Source organism: Macrobrachium rosenbergii, chromosome 24 (genome assembly GCF_040412425.1).
Source record: "Macrobrachium rosenbergii isolate ZJJX-2024 chromosome 24, ASM4041242v1, whole genome shotgun sequence".
Taxonomy (NCBI): Eukaryota; Metazoa; Arthropoda; class Malacostraca; order Decapoda; family Palaemonidae; genus Macrobrachium; species Macrobrachium rosenbergii.
The window spans coordinates 35935022-35949048 of NC_089764.1; the positions used below are offsets into that span (position 1 = coordinate 35935022).

At 38.5% G+C, this 14027-nt stretch overlaps 1 protein-coding gene across 2 annotated transcripts in view; it reads right to left on the reverse strand.

The window, feature by feature from the left end:
* LOC136852019 (uncharacterized) overlaps positions 1 to 1599 on the reverse strand; it is a 148873-nt gene extending 147274 nt beyond the window's left edge. The window contains exon 1 of one of the 2 annotated variants that reach the window (XM_067126487.1): positions 1469 to 1599. The gene's annotated coding sequence lies outside the window, so the exon portion shown is untranslated. Of the gene's footprint in view, positions 1 to 1398 lie in introns of both variants that reach the window. The other variant, XM_067126486.1, reaches the window with a different exon arrangement.
* Between the last annotated feature and the right edge of the window lie 12428 nt (positions 1600 to 14027).

Below are 14027 nucleotides of genomic sequence, written 5' to 3' on the forward strand. Positions count from 1 at the left end.
ACCAACCCATCCAATGAGGAAATATACGTATATGTAGAGCTCATTCTCACACAGGCTGAAGCTTCTTATTCCAGTAGATCTAAGTGGGAGCTCCGCGGCAGCGATTTCCTTCTAACTTGACTTTTTCTAAAGTTTTTGGTTGCTAGTTATGGATTTACCTTCAATTTTCGTCGCACGAATGTAACGTAACCTGTAATTAACCCCGAAGTCCATCCAACGAGGGGTTTCCATACGCGATCTTCACAAGACAGAGCACGGGCACATCTGTTTGGAATGGTTCATACCCTGTCCGGCAAGTGCAACAACTTGTTAACGTATGGGTACCGCCCCGGCCCCCCGACCCCGGCCCAGTACTAAACACGGCGAAGGGACATTCCACTTGGCCGACAAACGAATGCACCGCCAGTATCAGAAGCCCTACAAGTGTAGAAAAAAAACCAGTTTCCAAGGTAAAAACAGGCATGGAGCTAGTACTTAGAACTACCCTTATTCCTGGACGCTGTCGCCTAGGCTACATCCTCCACAACAGAGAAGGAACAAAAAAACGACCCATCCTACGACACGGACATTTCTAACGGCTCGGCCACAATGTTTTACGTGACACGAACGGAATGGAGTGTGGATTTTAGGACAAAGGGCCAAGCACTGGGGCCTGCGAGGTCATTCAGCGCCGGAGAGGAAGCTTGGAGTGCGGAGGTTTGAAAGGGAGAGGAAAACCCCAGAGCAGCTGGCATAACTGTTAGGAGGAGGTGGACAGCAAAATGGAAGAGAGATACGAAACGGAGGTAGGGGAAGAGGAACGGAAGGGGTCGTCGCAGCTAAGGGGGGGGGGGGGTGGGGGGCATGCAAAGAACCTTCAGCAGTGACTACAGTGCACCCCTTGGGGTTAACTGGTGGCACTTAACCCCTCCTATGTATAACGGCTTTTCACAGGAGGTCTGCCTCCGACGGACCTGGGATCCCTCACGAGGACCTGGGATCCCTCACGAGGACCTAGGATCCCTCACGAGGACCTGGGATCCCTCACGAGGACCTAGGATCCCTCACGAGGACCTAGGATCCCTCACGAGGACCTGGGATCCCTCACGAGGACCTAGGATCCCTCACGAGGACCTGGGATCCCTCACGAGGGTCAGGTCAAGTCGACAGGTAACATGAACCTGCAAAAGTCATGGAGAAGGACCTAAACAGTTAAACATAAAGCGCGCTACAAAAAAACAAATAGATTCCCGTCGTAAAAACCACTCGCCCGGACTCCCAACTCCAGCGTAACAATTCCTCCGACGGGAATCAATTGGTGTCGAGGGAGAAAAACCACATTGTCCGCCTCGGCGCGTCTCCACCAGACGCGGCCGGACTGAAATGGCGATGAATAACCGATAACCAGCGATAACTCACACACAAACGGAGGGATTCCTATGACATGCAGATTACACGGTCATTATTTACATTACGAAAACATTAATACCTCGATCGGCCCAACGCCGCGGCTATGCCTGCCTTCTACCCCACACGGTGCCTCGGAGGGCAGATTTGGTGAAGATTCTTATTTCTTATTTCGCGTTTCCTTCAACTTTGCGGTTCTTGGGGAGTTATTTAACAGTTCGTTTCTATGTCTTTATTATATAATGTTTGAGTAGTTCGGGAATATGTTCGAATTTATTTATTTTTTTAAAGTTTGTCATGTCGGCTGTGTTCTTTAGGCATGCCTTCCCTTTCATAAGTTTTAAGAGGTCTTTTGGCATTCCTCAAGGGTATGTCAGTATGTTACACTGGTTTCATCATTGTGGAACTCTTTAAAATGTCTTTCCTTTTTAAAAAAAGCTTCACATACCGGCAGTGTTTATTAGGCCCGCTGCGTTTGGTATGATACAATACTTCTCATTGGGTCGTCGAAAATTTATGATCGGGACGTTTAACACTGAATCACTGTACTTTGACTTCGACAATAATTTGAAAGTGTCACGAAGATTTTGATTCCCTATGCCATGGGTTATCTCTCTTTCTCTCTCTCTCTCTCTCTCTCTCTCTCTCTCTCTCTCTCTCTCTCTCTCTCTCTCTCTCTCTCTCTCTCTCTCTCTCTTAGGTATTCAATCATTACTGTATATAAGCGTATTAAAATAGGAAGCTTTGATGTAACCAATGTATATATATATATATATATATATATATATATATATATATATATATATATATATACACATTTAAAATCACAAAAATATGCACGTGATTTGTTTATCAGCTGAAGCCACAGGGAAGGGTAGAAAAGAGACGCCAGTGCCAAGTAATTTCGCGGCCCGTTGTGTTAATTACGCGGAAGTACTTGGCACTCTCGTTTCATTTCAAGCTTTTCCTGTGGCTTTAGGTGAACATGTATGTATGTATGTATGTATGTATGTATGTATGTATGTATGTATGTATGTATGTATGTATGTATGTATGTATGTATATCTCGTCAGGGAAACCATAGTGAAAGGCATCGTACTTAGGTACATTTATTTTGCCCACGTTTCACGACTCATGGTCGCATCCTCAAGGCTACAATAAAGACACGAACGAGGACTTTAAAACCAAGCACTGCGTAATCCATCAAAATTAGGCAGTATTTAATAAAATTCAATGAACATCAGCATGCAGAAAATCTGAAAATAATTGATGAACATCTCAAAACAGGAAATTATACTAAACATCAAAATTACGTACAAAATATCTCTAAGATTCTAAAAACAGTAAAATTACATAAAACACTAAAAAAGGTAAGGTCATTCTGTACATTATTCTCGCAAAGGAAGGGCAGTGACTGAAAGAATTTCGTTAAAATAAACAACGCACCTTAGGCGATAAACGACTGAACAGAGGAGGATTGTGTACTTAAAGACGGAACTATCTTTTCTATCATAATGGACTCCAAGATTGTTAGGTCGTTTTCATTATGTACTTGACCTATAATATAAAATCCTTAACAACAATATATGTTTTACATAACTTAGAGTGGTCCCTAATATTTGACTGGGATTTGTTAATCTACTGCCCGATCTAAAACTTACGCCCCTGTGATCACATCTCGTGCACATATATTTATAAAAATACCATTAGATTTTAGAAGAGGACTAAGGCGGTCTTTCGTTTTGAACGGAGATCCGATTGTTAATGAGTTTTTTTTTTTTGAACGAATTGAAGGTTCAACGCCGGGAATTCTTCTTGAACAACTGTCAAGAACTTTTTTCTGAAAAGGTCATCATGAAAAAAAAGGGAAGCTAGAAAACATTTTTAATTTTGGTGCTGTCAAAACCGGGCAGCTAGCATTTCCCTAAGCATTCTAAGCAATAGTTTGTCTGGGAAGCAGTTATTTTTAAGATATTGGGAAAGAAAGCTCATTTCCTCATTAAAAGTAAACCACTTAGAGGTATGGATGAAGGCCCTTGTGGAGGTGAATTGAGATAATACTGAGTTCATCATCATCATTATTATTATTATTATTATTATTATTATTATATTATTATTATTATTATTATTATTATTATTATTATTATTATTATTATTATTATTATTATTATTATTATTATTATTATTATTATTAAAACAGTTTAACCAGGCCACTGAGCTGACTATCAGCTCTCATAGGGCTGGTCCGAAGGATTTGGATGAAATGACAGGTCTAGGCTAGTAGCCCAGCACTAGGACCAAATAGGTCATTCGATAACTTACAACGATAATATGCTCTAAACAGGTATGTGATAAAATTACCAATGTCTAGGTTACAAATGTAAGTTTCTTAATAAGGAAACTAACTCCACAACATAGTTATCAGTTTAAACAATAAAGGGAAATAACCATTCAAGTAGCATTGCCCATAATCATATGTTCATAGGCCTACATTTCTCACCCTTTCAGTTCTTTTCGCGCCACTCTGATATGCATACAATTCATCTTACTAACTTTAAACTGTCTTCCATCTGCTTATCACAGGACTCCATTTGTTAAGATATTAAACAGCTACGGAGACATTATACGCCCTTGCCTCAGGCTCACTTTTCCACCAAATCAGTTTCTCTCACTCCTACATCTTCCTTCATATTGTTCAATTTCATCCCAAAAATCTTTTAGGGCCCTCAATAATTTATCAAAGGAGATATACAGTTTTACTTGGCAACGTAAGGAGATGACGATGAGGATAGGAGACGACGAAGAACATAGAGAGATGGAGGAAAGTAAGATTTGACCTCAATGAAGATAACACAGAATGAATATTGCAACGGATTGGACCTCTTTTCCTCGCAACCTCACCCGTGCTTACATTTGCAACATAATTGAGAAAGAAATAAAAATTAATTTCACTCATTAATTACTAGAAATGTGGGTTTCAACTCACCCCTTCATATACTCTCTCCTTCATTCCCCAAAATGGTTAAGCCTAACCCCTCTCTGTGCAAAGTGATTGCCTTTAGGCCTAATTCCAAGTGACTGTCGTACCTTCTCGGCGTCAAGCAAGGCAAGGGAGGAGCCAAAAAGGGAAAGTTGGCCCCCCACCTCATTGCTCCATGAGGGTTTTCTGATGCCATGCAGTCATTATAGAAAACATGGCAAAGACTGACCGTTGCGCCATCTGGAAGCGATGCGATGCGTAATCCCCAAAGGTTATTTATGGATGATGCAACAGAAATTGAGAGGGATAACGTGCTGAACACCACGCGAGGACAGATGTCCTTACCTTGCTGATCTTTTGAACCATCCACGTGTTCGACCCCGGGTCTCGAACCAGTATACTTTGTAGTGGCATTATAATTCCCGCCTCTATCGCCAGCGCCCTATCGAACAAGGTAATGTACCGGAATAAGGTTCTTAGTCATGATTCATGTTATTTCTCTGCCTGATTTTTCATTTATTTTCCATTGTGTGATCACCTTCAGTAATTTGTGCTGGAGCATTCAGTGTTAACGTAATTATGCATTAGTGTTGAACTGAGTTATTTGGTACCATCTGTGCATTCTCAGTGCCCTTTGAGTGTCTTATTATTATTGCAAGCAACCATCTTGCATATTTTGCAGATAGGCCTCGACTGTGGAATCTCGTGGCTCTATCCATGTGCAGTCCCCCTTCTACCCTCCACTGCGATGTTTCCTGTTATGAAGAAATCATCGGCATAGAATATTTATTCTGCATAGGATTCCTTATTTCAGCAGGCCTTATTATTACCTGCCCAGTAATTCGTCACTCTTCTGATCTTTGTTTGTTATGTAAATATATTAAGTTAAGAGAACCCTTGAGTTTACGTAAAATTTCCCTCACATGAAGAAGGCCCTAAGCCATAGATTTCCCGTGTTTGGCTACGAATTGTCCTAATGTTGAGTCAGATGTGTAATAATTAAAAGGAACTCCCTGCGTTCATCCGTTGCAGCAAAGAATCAAGTAAGTATTATAAACAGGATCAAAATGAAATATAGAAAACAATTTTGATGTTTAAATAGCAAAGTTATATACAGTGATGAAATTAGGAGAGCTAATTGATTATCACATATATATGACAGATCACGTATAATTAATGGTGACAATCGGATATAATCGCCTAAGAAATATAGCCTGATGAAGAAACGCCTTAATATGGGTCCGCTAAAAAAAATTGCACAGAACAATACAATCACGACTATGAAAAATATGTCGTGCTTCGGTTGTGGGCGCCTTTTTATCACAAGATAACAATTTGTTGAACAAGGAAATAGAAAACAATTATAAGTGTATAGTTCACGACATATTTTCAATAGCCCGCTAATTGACGCAAGGCAAACCTAAATTTGCTTCTGGGATTTAAAAACTTTCAAGAATCTCCAACTACAAAAGGTATAATTTGTTTTCATGTCTCGCATGACACGTACAATACATAAACTAGGTAACGCTTTTGAACACTTCTGATTAAAATGGACGATGACCTTAGGAGAGTGCAAGAGTTACTCAATTTATAATAGTTATTGCTGGCATTCTCTTTGGCACTATGCTTGAATAATAGAAAACGGATATTCCCTTTAAAAAATGGTCGGCTCTAAGAAAGGGTGTTTAGGCTAGCAAATGGGTGATTGTGTAAAGCCAGGGATAAAGTAGATTATGGAGAAGTGCTTTTGGGAATCTGAATCTATGCGTGGTTATGTTTGGAGACTATGAATGGATGCCTGTGCTGTGTGATTTTAATGCAAAGATAGGTGCGTATGGACCTCTAGGAGTAAATGGGAGTGAAAAGAATATTTTAGAATGGGGCTTGATTGTTGAAAATGCAAGTTTTCCGAGGAATGTTCATAAGTATATTTTACAAAAAGAAAACGGAGATGGGGACGGAAAGAAAGATATAATTTTAGGTGCAACTGTGAGGCAGAAGAGAACATTATGCACAGGTCTACAACAGAATAGCCTAGCTAGGGTAGTCAAGAAGATAGGCCTACTGAGAAAAAAAAAGTAATCGAAAACAGAGGGATGGATGTATGCACAAACTTTAGGGAGGATAAAAAATTATTCTTTATGGAAGTGAATGTAGAGAAAAGCTTAATGTATCTAAGTTTGAGAAGATTATGGAAGTAAATCTTGAGGACATAAGGAGGGCAATTAAGAGGTTGAGAAATGGAAAGACACCAGGATTAAATGGGATCGCTTGTGGGATTGTAAGGCAGTTGTGAATTTGGGACAGAATGGTTAACTAGGGTGTATAAGGAATGTCTGAATGAGAGGAATAAGTGCTTTCAAATAGGGACGAAGTGACTAAGAAGACTTTGACTTGTGGGGGCATAAAAGTTTTAGTAAAACATTGAAAATGTAAGCTAAGATTTTAATTCAGATGGACAGAAGGACTGGCAAAGGAAGAAAAGTATTTTTTACGAAACATATGTGAGAAATTTGAATTAACAACGTTTCAAGGCCATTCATACCACAAACAATTAAGTTGCAAACGATTCATACCAAATAAAATAAGTTATTAAAAAACAATTTGACCTCTTATTAAATTTCATCTTACTGACGTAATGAATATTAGCTCTGGTCCTTTTTAAACTGGATGCTTTTATTATTGAGGAAATTGTTAAGCAAACGGAAGAAGAAGAAGAAAAAAAGAAATTTACTCCTTAACTTATGAACAATTGTTCGTGAGTGTTTATATAGTATCCATACGTTGTACGTTGTTGTATATTTTTTACAATATATTTGTGCTGCAAGGCCTTTCGACGTTAGTCCTTTACTTAGCATACTGAAGAAATATACAAGTAAGCTTTACAAAGAAAGTTTGTATAATGATAGATGAGGATTAAAAAGGAAAAAAATATGTACCTGGAATCCAACACAATTAAAGAATTAATAGACCTACCAAAACAAGGTTAATGTTTAAAAGGTTTTACAAAGGATTAGGCTCAATGGCTCAAAAAGAGGGACAGGATAAAGGTGAAGTTAAAATAAATATGAGAAAGAGAAATAAAATTGACTAAGAAATGAGCAAGTAAAATAGAACTTTAGTAAAGCGTCATTTCTACCGTAGTTTTTGGATGTTATACAACTATTTTTAACTAAATATTTTGCACTATAATAAATCATACATATTTTTAGATTTAGTTCCACTAAATAAATTTCTGTTAAAAGAAATTATACCAAATATCAAAAAGTGAAACTTATGAAATATTTAATTTTGAAAACGCAGTAAATAATAATAATAATAGATTAATTAATAATTTTTATGATTAATTATAATAAAAATATATAAAATATAAAACTAATTTATGAAAATTTCCCAATGAATCTGAAATTAAAATCCACTGTAAAACTGGACTGAAAAGCTCCTAAAAATCTTTCATTAAAATTAAGATAATTTTCTTCTCTAGACTATTTTGAAAATTGATTTTTTAAATTTTGAATTTGATTCAGTCACCTTCACAAAACCATGTTTCACGAATTCAGTGCCTAAAATATGCAATAAAATAAAATTTCAGGCTAAATAGTCATATAAGTTTTGCATATAAAACACCGTTAAAAAAAAAAACAAGCAAGAATTAAGTAAAAAATCAATTTCAAAAATCGCCTTAAAATAGGAAAATGAATGTAACATAAAAAGTCTTAAAAAAGTACTTCAATTTAAATACAATATTTTTTGGGAGTTTTGCTGATATATTCTTATAACCTGGTCTTATGAATTAATCATTATTTATCATTATTGTTTAATATATGTCATTTGAGTTGAAAAGATAAATTACAAATATAAATGTAAAACAATAACGGTAAATCATAATTATTCATAAAACTATGTTATAAGAATATTTCAGTAAACGTTAAACTGGAGCCAGTCATCAAAAAAGGACAAAACTCCCAAAAATATTATATACAAATTGAAATATTTTTAACAACTTTTTGTGATACGATCATTCATCTTTAAATTTTATTTTATTGCATTAATCGTCTAAAAAAATGATCGTAACAAATAAATAGAAAATTAAATTTTTTCATTGGAATTTAATTTCAGGTTCACTGAAAAATTTTCATGAATTAGTTTGATATATTTGTGGTTGTCAGTGAACTTATTATTATTATTATTATTATTATTATTATTATTATTATTATTATTATTATTATTATTATTATTTTATTTATTTATTTTTTTTTTGGGTCTATCACAGTCATCCTATTCGACTGGGTGGTATTGATAGTGTGGGGTTCAGGTTGCATCCTGCCTCCTTAGGAGTCCATCACTTTTCTCACTATGTGCGCTGTTTCTAGTAGCACACTTTTCAGCGTGAGTCCTGGAGCTACTTCGGCATCTAGTTTTTCCAGATTCCCTTTCAGGGATCTTAGAATCGTGCCTAGTGTTCCTATGATTACGGGTACAATTTCCACTGGCATATTCCATATCCTTCTTCTTTCGATTTTCAGGTCTTGATACTTATCAATTTTTTCTTTTTCTTTCTCATCTACTCTGGTGCACCATGGTATTGAGACGTTAATGAGTAATACTTTCTCCTTGATTTTGTCAATCAACGTCACATCTGGTCTACTGGTACGTATCACCCTATCTGCTCTGATACCATAGTCCCAGAGGATCTTTGCCTGATCGTTTTCTATCACTCCCTCAGGTTGGTGTTCGCACCAGGCCGCTCAGCATAGTTTGATCACCAAGAATGCAAGATTTAAAGTGTTGCGTTCTATAAACGAACTGTTATTGGAATAACATCTGCGTTACGGGACATATAATTTTCGTATCTAGTGCAGACAGTTTGCTGTGATTTTGGAGTTGGCCCTTACCGAACTTTCGATTGGACAGTTATCATATCTGGACGGGGATTATTAAGTCTTTGAACAGTGAGATATGTGATGACCTGCCGGTGGCTCTCAAGGCAGGTGGTTTTGTGCTGACATTGGACTTTGCTCAGTCAGTTGCAACGAACTATTTGATCATGGTCCGAGCACATGGAAACTGCATGCACCGGAAATGCCCAGATTCCGGTGGGGTATGTGCGTGTGCGTTTGCGATCTCTCATGAGTTACTTATGAGAGGAACAGTGATTCTCATGAGGAGACTGCTTCGATGTCAAGTAGCGGATGTGTGTTTTAGCCTGGTGTAGTGTTTAAAGAAACTGCCAGTATGAAGATAAGTTATTTACGGCCATAGAATGTGAGGAAAACCTCACAGTGACATTGATATCCCAGACTTTAGAGGGGAAACCTCCGGTTGAGAAACAGTAAAACTGAACGTGACTGCAGAATTACAATATTGAATGTATCGCCATTCAGCTCACATATGTGCTTGTAAAGCACATATGTGAGGACTTAGTCCGAAACATATATACATTTTTTTCACGCAGTTCTAAAAGGCTTCATGAATTCAAAGAATTTCAAGCATTTTGTGATGTAAAACCTCACAAATTACTGCATATCTCACAGACTAGGTGGTTATCTTTCCAGATGGCTTTGAAACGCGTCCTGGAACAATGGGATGCATTGACTTTGTTTTTTACAGAAAAACATCTGCAAGAAAGGTTAGTTATGGCTAGTGATGTCTTAGAAGCATTGCGTGACCCTTCAATGTTACTATATCTTAAATTTCTCAAATATGTCCTCCCCAAATTCACCACATTCAATTTGATGTTCCAAATTGCGAATTCTACAGTCCATATCTTACATACTCAGAGTGTTGTTATATTCACAGCTATTGGAAAGTTACGTGGACAGGCCATATATGAATTCTGTTCATGATATATCCGCCATTGATCCAGCTGACGAGAGACATTTCATCCCTCTTAGAAATATATACCTAGGGTCATATTTTCATGCTCTTGTACCAAGAGATCGATATAAAGACCAAACTATCTATGCTGGATGATGTTCGTAATCGTTGCAGGGAATTTCTCATCGTAGCTTGTCCAGAGATTAAGAAAATGTTTCCATTAGGAAAAGACGAAGCTGTGGAAAAATTGGCTATTTTTGATGTAGATCAAGTACTAAGTGAGTACGCACGTGTAAACATCCCGACTTTGGCAGATTTGGTAGAATCCTTTCCGAGAGTCTATATTCTGGTGGCATTCAATCACTGGATGATGATTGGAAGCATCTCCCCGCAGTACAGATCCCTGATAGTTTAAGATACAACGATAATATAGAAAAATTCTTGAAAGAACTTTATGATTTCACGGCTAAGCCAATTGGTTCAAGCTTCAGAACGTTATCTGAGTTTGCCTTAAACATTCTGTCACTGCCAACATCCAGTGCAGACGCTGAGCGCATTTTTTCAAAACTGAATTTGATAAAGACTAAACATCACAACAAACTCTCTAACACTACGACAGCTTCATTAATTACCCTCTCAGAAATGGTGAAAGCTCAATGCAAAACATACGGCTTATGTTTAGATTTACTGATTAGTTTGCGAGACATTGACTCTACTTCCTGAATAATAGAATGTGACTTTACTTCCTTAGGGAACATAGCCTACTTTGGATGAATGAGTGATTCAAATAACCAATGCAACATTTATACTCTAGTCTATAATTCATAGGAAATATTTTGTGCATTACCAAAGAATCTTTAATAAAATATGTTTTCACCATATTTTCGATAACTGTATGGAATACATTTATGAACTGATCTGATGTTTAACTATTATCTGAGAAACTGATGAGTTCATTTATGAACAGTGATTATTTTCATATTGTAGAGTAATTAGCAGATATTTATTTTTCAGTGAGTAAAGGAATAATATATTTTTCTTACATTTATACGGCATAGAGTTTTTGTGCATACCCCTCTTGACATTAGAATGTTGGGAATTTATTTGTGAATTTTTTTTTGGTGGTGTTTCATTCATACCTGAAAAAATTTACTAGTGCTAATGTGCTCTCTCTCTCTCTCTCTCTCTCTCTCTCTCTCTCTCTCTCTCTCTCTCTCTCTCTCTCTCTCTCTCTCTCTCTCTCTCTCTCTCTCTCTCTATATATATATATATATATATATATATATATGGAATGTAATAAATCAGCTTCAAGACCGAACACTGCCGGCGTGTCTCGTTCGATTCAAAATTCTACTATCATGAAAGTTACTTTACGTTTCAAAAGGTATGAAGCAACTGAATTCTGGAAAGGGGAAAATCTAACTCTAAAAAGGAATAATTAGTAAACCCAACTCATATACTGGCAAAGATTAGGTTAATATAACCAGGGTGACTATTTTATATAGTTGGTGTTAGCAAAATAACATTACTGGGCAACTCTACATCACCCAGTGCAGAGTTTTGTAGTTTCTTGGTGACGTGCGGATTTCTGTGCGGATTTCGCGACAACCCTGAGCTTTACGTTCACGTATCTCTGAGGTTTTAATAGAAGCAAATTAGCTTCAGAATAAGGTAAGATCTAATATTCTCCCGTTGATTTTGTCGTGGAGGAGGCGAGTTATATTTTGGGGGTGTGTTCGAGTACTGCGTATGGTTTCGCTGAAGCTTTCTCAGGCCGGGCCTGATTACGGCACTTCTGTCAGGGGCGTTCCTGGACATTTTTTGGCCCCCCCCTCGCTTTGGGGCCCCGGGGGCTATTTCAAACAGCCACTGATTTCTGTATTTTATTTTTTCTAGCTCGAAACGTTATTTCAGTGACCTGGGTTGCAGATGTAACGTTACGTAATATTTTTATGATGATGCAGAAGTTACGGTAACAATGTACTGCGATACTTTAATTACCGAATACGTACTTTAATTACTCACTGAATACTTACTTTAATTACTCACCGAATACATACTGTAATTACTAAATACACAGACCATCTAGGCCTCCTTTCCCACTGCATACTTTTTGTGGTTTTTCGCCATTCTTTATAATACCACTTTAAAACTTTACTTGTGCCACGGCCCGATTCCCGTCAGGTTACGGCCTTGTTTGCGGGGGTGTCCACCCCCCCACCCATGGCCAGGTCAGGGCACGTCGCCAAAGTTAGGTTAGGTAGGTAAGATCTGGTCAGGTCAGGACCTCCTGGCATTATAAGAAAGGTTATGTCTCTGGGTAATTCTAAGTACTAGCTCCGTGCCAGTTTTTACCCAGGAAACTGGTTCTTTCTACACTTTTAGGGCTTCTGATAATGGCGGTGACTTTGTTTGTTGTCGGCCAACTGTTATTTGCCCCCTAACTCTACTCAGCAGTAAAGGGGGACTGTGGGAAGTCGGGGGTTTGGGTGGGGGAGAACGCAGAAATGGAGCGGACATGCTTACGTTCGGGAGGCTCCTTCTGGGGGGGAAAAACGAGAGGGAGCCATTTGCCAACAGGAGAGGGTTAAATGCATTTCGCCATGTTTAGTACTGGAATCGGGGGGATGGCATGTCCCTTCGCCGTGTTTAGTACTGGCCCCATGGGCGTACCCATACGCTAACAAGTTATTGCACTTGCCGGATGGCATACGAACCATTCCAAGCAGACTTACCCGTGCTCTGTCTTGTGAAGATCGCGTGTGGGAAACTCCCTGTTGGATGGACTTCAGGGGTTAATTACAGGTTAATTACATTCGTGCGACAAAAATTGAAGGTAAATCCATAATTAGCAACCAAAAACCTGTAGAAAAAGTCAAGTTAGAAGGAAATCGCCGCTGCGGAGCTACTACTTAGATCTACCCGAATGTCAGATATTTAGCTTGTCCTGACATAGCAGCATTGGTTAAATTTTGCATTTTGGGGCGCCCCCTTACTTTGAGGCCGGGGGGGGGTTGATTTCAAACACTGCCCCCCCCCCTGCCCCCTCACTCAGGAAGACTACCAATTTCTGTATTTTACTTTCTCCAGCGCTAAACATTACTTCAGTATTTCTGTACTGTTTTTTTTCCAGCGCGAAACATTACTTCAGTGAGTTGGGTTGCAAGTGTAATGTTACGCAATATTTTTACGATGCAGAAGTTACGGTAACAATGTACTGCGATACTTCAGTTACTCACCGATTACATACTTTCATTACTCGCCGATTACATACTTTCATTACTCACCGATTACATACTTTCATTACTCGCCGATTACATACTTTCATTACTCACCGATTACATACTTTCATTACTCACCGATTACATACTTTCATTACTCACCGATTACATACTTTCATTACTCGCCGATTACATACTTTCATTACTCGCCGATTACATACTTTCATTACTCACCGATTACATACTTTAATTACTCACCGAATACACAAACCATCTAGGCTTCCTTCCCCACTGCATACTTTTTGTGGTTTTTCGCCATTCTTTATAATAATACCAGTTGGTAAAACTTTACTTTGCGCGCAGCCCGATTCCCGTCAGTTGCTGACCTGGACAGGTTACGGCCTTTTTGGGGGGTGTCCAGGCCGCCCCCACCCATGGCCAGGTCAGGGCACGTCGCCTAAGTTAGGTTAGGTGGTTAAGATCCGGCCAGGTCAGGGCACGTTGCCCTAAGTTAGGTTAGGTAGGTAAGATCTGGTCAGGTCAGGGCACGTCGCCCTAAGTTAGGTTAGGTGGGTAAGATCTGGCCAGGTCAGGGCACGTCGCCCTAAGTTAGGTTAGGTAGG